Below are 8,540 nucleotides of genomic sequence, written 5' to 3' on the forward strand. Positions count from 1 at the left end.
TTTGCTTAGGTTAGAACAAATTGATTAAATATGTTCTTTATATTTTCATTGTTTTCCTCGTGACAATACAAAGGAGCTCAGTAGATAAAGATTCTTTATTAATCAAACAATTCCCATTATGGAAAAGGTCTCCATATCAAAAGAACTGAAGAAGTTATTGTTATTTTTAGTCTCCTGCACAGTTAAACCAGCACAGACCTGCTTTTATCTTTCTGGAATCTTTTGGAGCCATTCTGGTCCAGACATAGTGTTTAATATCAGGGTTATATGGCCATATTTCTACATTATGCTTGGATAATTGGTAAGCATCTGATTCTAGTTCTCATGTATTTCCATGAAGCTCATTTCCATTAAATCTGTAGGTGGTCAAATACAACAAGCCTTTCCATTGTCAAAGCACAGCAGAACTCTGTGAAATATTTTGCTGTGGTTTATTGGGTTTATATGTTTTGAGTGAACATCTTTCCAAATTGTTGAGTTGGCAATGGATTGATTAATACCATTAGAAATAACCTACAAGCCAGTTAACAAGGCAGGCAAGACTTCAAAATAGTGAAGAACTGGAGAAATAAACATTAACTTAGACTATATATACTCTTTTCAACCAAAAAGACACTGTGCCCTAATGGGAAAAAAGGACAATGGCACAGACTTGGTAGTGAGCATACTATTCATATTGCTTAAAAGAATCCATATCCATGAATCTACACTCCTAGCCTCACAGGTTTTAATGAATTCGGATCCCGATTGGATAAGAAAATAAATATGCCTTATTAATGCCAATAAGGATATATTATTTAGTGTGATTTTACTTGCAGCTCTTGTTAAGTGGATCTGCCACTGATGGAGAAGAAATGGTAAAAATAAGGATGGTTTATCCCTGAAATGGAGAAGTGAAGCTTGATCTTACAGATGGGTACTCACGTAAAGGCTCCCATTTAGGCCAGTGAGATATTCACTGAGTTGCAGAATCAGACCTTAGCTGAGTATAGAAGTGTAAAAAGTGCTGCTGTAGGACAATGTGAAGACTCAAAACAGAGAATCACGTTGCTAAAAAATATGCCATAAAACGTTAAGATTGATGCTGTTAAAAAAAATCTAAACTAAATGTACAAAAAAAATTTAAACAGACACACACGCAAGTGTCCAGGTATTTATCCAAACTTTTGCCCACCACCAAAACAGAAAAAAAAACCCCATAACCTCAAAATCCAAGATAGAATGTATGTAAATGCAAAGCACAGGTAAGTGTTTGGATAATGATATGAGCTTTATTTGCACGATTTGAATTTCTGGAACCTGTAATATCGAGTTGGAATGCTCACAACTAGGATTTCTGTTAATTCACATTTCCATTTGAACATGAAGAACAGTCAGAACAACTGTGATAGTTTGGCACTTCTAATAATAATAGATCTGCCTAAAACTGGAAAACAAATAAATAAAGAAAAAGACACTTTTTGAACTTTGAACTTCATACAAAAAAATTGATTTAAGTTTTGGGTGAAAGTTTAGGTGAGATCCTATTTTATCCAAACTGGATCCTGCCATCTGTTGTCATTGTCAACAGCAAGTTTGTGGCTGAAATGGTCAATATAGTAATCTTCCCTGGTTCTTTACATTTCATTTCTTGCGCTTCATGGCTTCATTAGATTTTAGGATAGACAGCCACTGCTTTATCCTTTGGGGTCTTCAAGGAAATAGCTCAAGAAAAATTCTGGAAGGGTCATTTCCATAGTTCCCCTATGGTCATATTGCACTGCCCTTCATGATAAAGTATCAGAAACTAATCCCAGCCTTCCTAGCAGCAATTTTCCTTTGTCTTTGGCCGTGACAAGATGGGAAAATAATAGACTGGTTAGTGTATTTTTGAAGTGTTTTGAAGGTTATCAACTTGTTGGGATTTTCCAGAAAAGTGGAATGAGAAAAAGAGAGAGAGTCTGACCTTTTGCAGTGGATGTGGATACTGTAGCAGGCTACCTAGACAAGATAAAGTATGAAAGTTTAGTGAATGGACATTTCAGGCAATTTACAAGCTGACTATTCGATAATCTGTGTAAATAACACACAATAAATGACATAAGATTCCAGTGATTACACAGCATTGTGTATATCAGTGTTTCTCAAACTGGGGTAGCTGCTTGTGTAGGGAAAGCTCCTGGTGGGCTGGGCCGGTTTGTTTACCTGCCCCATCTGCAGGTCCGGCTGATCGCAGCTCCCACTGGCCAGGGTTTACCGCTGCAGGCCAATGGGGGCTGCTGGAAGTGGTGGCCAGTAAGTCCCTCGGCCCGCGCCGCTTCCAGCAGCTCCCATTGGCCTGTAGCAGCAAACCGCGGCCAGTGGGAGCTGCGATTGGCTGGACCTGCAGATGGGGCAGGTAAACAAACTGGCCCAGCCCACCAGGGGCTTTCCCTACATAAGCAGCGACCCCAGTTTGAGAAACACTGGTCTATATTCTCTTATGAGAGTGATGAAACAGAGGACTCTTTATTTCATATGGAACATATCTTATTTGCTGATGTGATTCCACAAAGTATATTGTAAGATTAAAGGCGTCTTGTGGGTAGGTACTTTGGAAAGTACAGAATAGCCTATTAACAGATTTCATTTCAGTTCCACTTAGTATATAGTTAGCACATTGTACTAACTATATACTAAGCACAAAAGGCTAGATTCCCAAAGGGTCTTAGACGTTTAGCTGCCACTTTAGGCACCTAAGTCCAACATTTAGGCACCACTGGCATTCAAAAAACCCTTGCTTAGCTCCCAGCAAACCCAGGAAGTGCCTACATTTCCACTGGTAAAACCCCAGAGGCATGTACTTTTCAGCTGCTGAACATGTGTAAAGCTGCCTAAGTCCTGATACTCCAGAGCAGATCAGAACAGCACATCGGCAGGATCCTCAAATTAGGCACTCCACCACCTATCTTTCCTGCTGAAGCTGCTCCAGTGTATATAAATAGTTAAATATTCATTGGGCCAGATTGAGAGGGAGAATGACTGTAGTGTATTGGTTTGGGCACTCACCTGAGAGATGGGAGATAAAACTTTACATCACTTCTCCACATCAGACAGGGGGGAAATTGAACTTGGGTCTCCCACATCCAAAGAGAGTGCCCTAACCACTGGACAAAAGGTTATAAGGCCGTCAGTCTAACAGGATTTCTTTGTCAGGATAATCAAGATGATGGTTTCCTCGCTGCCTGCCTGGAAAGCTCTTGTCAGTTTTACTTTCTGCCTGTTTCACCTTCCAGGCAGGCAGCTGGTATGCCAAAAAATTCCATTTCCGATCTCTCAAGATATAAATCCCTTCCCCCAATCAATCAATAAATACATTTGGCTTTTCCCACCTGATTCAGGATGATGATGATTCCCCCACCCCGCAAACGTGAACATTCTGATGGAAAGATTTCCATGTTCTGGCCATCTCTAATAATCAAAAGCCACACTGAAGGCAAAACTAAATCAAAAGTTATATATGTCAGGGGGAGGGAGAGATTGCCCTTGTAATAAGGCTCTAATTCATTGTCTTAGAGACATCACTGAAATCAACATTAGCTATTTAAAGGATAAACCAAATAGATTTTTTTGCACCTATGAATAAATATTCCCATAGATACGGCTCTCATCCCTTGCATTAGAAATATTACTAAAGATACCAGTAGTCAACAGGCAATTTGGGAGTAAATACATGCTGATTCAAATATGTTTTAAACTTTTATTTTTATGGAAGGGGAGGGGAAGATGCTACCATGGATCAAAGACCTCCAGAAAAAAGTGCTGTCACTCTGTCTCATTTCAGATCAGATTTCTCTGAATCTGAGGAAACTAATGATTGCCACATTTTTTTTGTTAAAAGATAGCATTAATTAACTTTTAGCACAACAGCAGTAATAGTCTTCTTTCCTCTTTTGGGATCTTACCAACAATATTTTAATTTTCACCAAAACCTTTGCTGGTAACCTTTAACCCTAATTTATTCCACTCAGAGTGAAACCTGAAACCTGGTTATATCTTCTAAGCATTCCAATAGGAGAAGTAATTTGCACCTACCAAATCACTCATCCCCTCCCCAGTAGGCTCTTCTGACTAGAGATAAACCATTGATTTGTTCTGCCCAATATCCAGAAAAGGTGTAGTAAAGTGAACAGTGAATAATAAAAAAGAAATAGCTATTTAGATCAGAAAAGCTTTTAAAAAATAACTTAGAATTTTGTCTGTGAATTAGGTGCTTGTGAAGTGTGATCATTACAGCTCTGGACATGGAAGTCCTCCCTTTAATTTTTTTAATACTATTCCACCACTGTTTTTCTATTCTGATCTGCTGAGACCATTTCCAGGAGTACCCATGAACATTTGTCTTTTCTATTCATACTCATTCACCTCTTGGTCTCTCTCCAGTGAGTTTGATTAACAAGGATGGCAATTAATGCTAGTTGTAGTGGTTGTTCATATAATGTCACAGTCCACAAGGAACTGGAATGAGATAACGAAACTCATTCCACACAGATAACCATAAAGTCATCATATGTCAGTAAGTACAAGTCAGCATCTGCCTGGGCAGGAGAAAAATCAGCAAGTCTTTATTTTTTCACATTCCTCATAATTCATTTTATTAATAAGTTTTCACTTTGTGGCTTATGAGCACCACTCACTGAATATGCTAAACTGTTAAATCTTTAGCTCTGATATGTCCTTATCCTTTACACTATAATTATTCTAACCAAAGCATTTTTGGTTGATGTCAGACAGCTAAATGGACTTGCTCATTTATTTGGTTATGGATAAAGGTTTAAAAAATATTTTCATACTAGGATGGAAATTATCCTTTACTAATGATTGAACAAGAGGACAATTATTCATTTTTTCTGTTTTTATGAATAAAGAAACAGTTCAAATTCTCCTTATTTAACCAACTTGATCACCTGGACTAACAATTCAGGTCAGTTCATCAGCCTCTGTTGAGTTAAAAAGGTAAAGAGAAAGGGGAGAGGGGGAAATAGTTGGAGAGCCCTATGGTACACCAAAGGACTTCATTTTAAACCTGCTGAGGATTGGGAGCAAGGCTCTCTACAGCATCCTTCACCATTAATTTGTGCTTTGAACTACTGAGGTGAGAAGTATTTACCCAATGAACATTGGTGTAAAGATGTATGATAAACAAAACATAGTATCGTATTCTGGATATAACACTGTGTAGGCCTGTAGATTAGAATACAGGCTACTAAATGCATTGAGAAGATCATGATGAATGAGAAATTTCTTACCTAATCATTTTGTTTCTATTAGCAGTTTCTCTCCAAATTCTTTACTCATGGAATTCGGAGGCGATCCAATGTTATTGCTGGAGTCTTCAGGACTGAGCTCTGCCTTTCAGCTCAGACCACCAGAAGAGTTCTTCCAGCTGTAGAACACCCCAGTAACCAATTATTAACCTTAAGACAATATATGTCTCAGTCCCCCTTTAGAGAAAATGTTTAATTTATATTCTTGTTATTTATTAGACTACTAGGGTGGGTTGAATTTGGAGAGAAGCTGCTAACAAACAAAATTATCAGGTAAGTATGTTTTCTTTCTGTTGCACAGCTTCTGTTCTCATTCATTACTCATAGGAAGTAGCGAGTAGTGAATCCCAGCAGTAGGGAGGGAAAGGATAAGCAGACTAATTATTATGGTAGAATAATAATAAGTACTGGAAGTTCCCCCATATAAAGCAAGAGCTTTATAGACTAAGGAGTTATGTGGGAACCAATTCAGAAGCACCGTCCTACCAAATAATGCCTTTGCAGAAGAATGGAAAATTATTTTGCAAATGTTCCTCAAGTGCAGCTCATATTATTTTCCCTCAGTGCCTCTAGGGAATAGTTCCCCAGCTGCCTAGCATGCCAACTGTTGCAGGATTATTACATCTTGCCTGCAGCACCCTTGCGACCCCAGGGCCTTGGCATTTTGGACAGACTGAAAGGAACAGTGTACAACCGGCATATTTATTTCATATGCTTGAGATACATTTTTAGAGCTCTAGGAATGCCTGTTTATGACACAGCACTGAAAGGTTAGAACAAAATGATGGAAGAACTATTTCCCTGAAACTTTGGAAGAAGAACTTGAACAGACAGGTTTATGGAGCTATAAAAATAATCTTTTCCTCATAACAATGGCAGCATGTTCTTGTATAGGCATGGGAATTAATTCCAAACCTTGCCCTGTTGGAGGTAGCAGCAACTAGAAAGGTCTGCCACAGGTTTGTCCAATTTGTTAGCATGGTTAAGCTTGGCACCTGATATGCAAAATGGAACAACCAATGTGGCTGGCTATGATATGTTGCCCATGTTTCTATGGTACTTGGTTGTAGGGCTCCAACCCAACCACCTGGAGACTCTAGAGTAGCTGAGATCACCAGAACATTGGGAGTGGTATTGTATTTGTATCATGGTAGCATCTAGTGGTCAGGGCCCCGTTATGCTGGGCACGCACAAAGAGGGAGCCCCTTCCCAAAGCATTTTCTGTTTCCCCTCACACCAAAAACATTAATCTGAAGAGATCAATTAATGAAATATCCTGGTTAAGTTCTGCCTGGATACCAAACTGTATCAGAGGTTAATGGAGAATCCATGCTGAACTAAACTTATCTTCCAGTGCTCAGGCTGTTAACTCTAAGCATTCCTGGTCTTAATGAAGGAGTCCCTGCTTCAAGAGGGCTATCTAGCAAGTCCAAAATGCCTTCTGAGCTGGTGGAAGACTAGGAAAAGGATGTTAACTCTCTTTTTTACTCTTTTCTGTATCTTTTTTGTGAACTGTCTTGAAAGGCAACAAATTCTTCTCTACCTGGGACATTTTTTCCATTGCCTAGAGGAGCTTTGACTTCTGGTTACTCTCTTGTTTTGAAAGGGATAAAAACATTCATGCTTCAGTAATAAGCCAACTCCTAATGGGAAGTAGAAGGAAATTTCCTCTGCAAGTATCATAATTGCCACTATGTGTTTTTTTGCACTTTCCACTTGTGCAGCTGTTTCTGGCCACTTTCACATACAGGATATGGGTCCCTATAGACTAGTGGTTTTCAGTGGGGGGTCATCAGCCCACTGAGGGGCTGCCAGCCATTTCAGGGGGTTTGCCAAGCAGTACCCCATGGAGCTGAAGCTTCCAGCCCCAAAGGGAAAAAACCCTAGAGCCCCCCATCCTGCAGGGCAAAACTCTTGAACCCCTCCCCCAGCCCTGCAGGGCAGAAGGTCCCCCTGAAGCTGAAGCCCAGAGCCCCCTCCTAAGGGTCTGGAGCTTTTATACCATCAGGGGGTGGAGTACTAGGGGGGACTCTGAAAGAAAAAGGTTGAGAACACCACTATAGACCACTGATCTGATTCCATGTGGTCATGTTTGTGGGTTTTGCCACCCCTGCTTTTTAAGGCACCTGACAGTTGTCAAAGTGAACTGAAATTATGTGTACTATGTTATTTTAGAAATTTGTCTTCTAAGTATGCTTGCTTCTATAGTGAGTACACAAGAGTCTAGATTGAAAGCTGGTGTCATGATGCAGGGCTTCTTACCAGCTTCCAAACACCCACTGGCATGTCCAGTCTCCTTTCAGAAGGTTTATCCTCTTAAAACAGGCAAGCAAACAAACAGAAACTCATTCCTTTTCTCTCAGGTTTTAGGACCACCCTTCCCAAGAGTCTCAGGTGCTTCTACTCCTGGTAGCTTCCCACTTCTAGTCAGCTCTATACCCTTCTTTGAGCAGTAACCCCAGGTCTGCTTCCCTGACCACCTAGCCCCTTACTCTACCAGAGAGCTTAGCACCACACTACCATTACTTCTCTTCTCCAGGCATACCATGTCCCAATCACTCCCTTTCCCCTCCCATTTCCTGTTCTCTTGCAGCCCTTTATAAGACTGGGGGTAGCCCAGACCTCTTTAATTGACTGGATTGGGCTCACCTGCTCTGACCAAATAGCCTGTGCTATACCTCCCCCTTTTCAGGGATACAAAACATGTTTTTCTCTGTTCTTTTTATAACTCTTCAGGACCCCCAAATTTCCCCAGACCAATCAAACCATTCCCCTTAGTCTTTTAACATATTACAAATGCCCTTTACAGCTTTTCACATAAAGTCTGCTAGGTATCAGAGTGTTTTCCCAGTTCCAGGGACCCTAGCACTGTCTCTAAAGCACAAATTTATGATCCCAGTTGCTCTGAGTCTTATGTATTGGGGTCAAGGTCATATCCCCAGCCTCACTGGGTACAAGCAATGCACAGTCTTATCTTTGCCACTTGGACTTCACGATCCCTTCATGCATAGGCCTATCCTTCTGTGTGTGCAGAGTTTATATTTCAGTCTTGAGGTCATGGATAAGGCTACGTTTTAGTCACAGGTATTTTTAGTAAAAGTCATAGACAGTAAACAAAAATTCACAGCCCGTGACCTGTCTATGACTTTTACTATATACCCCTGACTAAATCTTGGGTGTTCTGGGGTAGGCGGTGGCCCTGAGGCACCGTGGGTGCTCTGGAGAGGACGGCCCGGGGTGCCCACCAGTGCTTGG

At 40.5% G+C, this 8,540-nt stretch overlaps 1 long non-coding RNA gene across 1 annotated transcript; it reads right to left on the bottom strand.

Annotated features, from left to right (window-relative positions):
- Positions 1-1,406: 1,406 nt before the first annotated feature.
- On the bottom strand, positions 1,407-7,842 carry LOC123362204. The gene is made up of 3 exons (XR_006576368.1): positions 7,548-7,842; positions 5,268-5,404; positions 1,407-1,980 (listed from the first exon to the last, which is right to left on the bottom strand). It is a non-coding gene; the product is annotated as an uncharacterized LOC123362204 (long non-coding RNA).
- Positions 7,843-8,540: the final 698 nt, after the last annotated feature.

This window comes from Mauremys mutica, chromosome 1, assembly GCF_020497125.1.
Source record: "Mauremys mutica isolate MM-2020 ecotype Southern chromosome 1, ASM2049712v1, whole genome shotgun sequence".
In the NCBI taxonomy this organism is placed as follows: Eukaryota; Metazoa; Chordata; order Testudines; family Geoemydidae; genus Mauremys; species Mauremys mutica.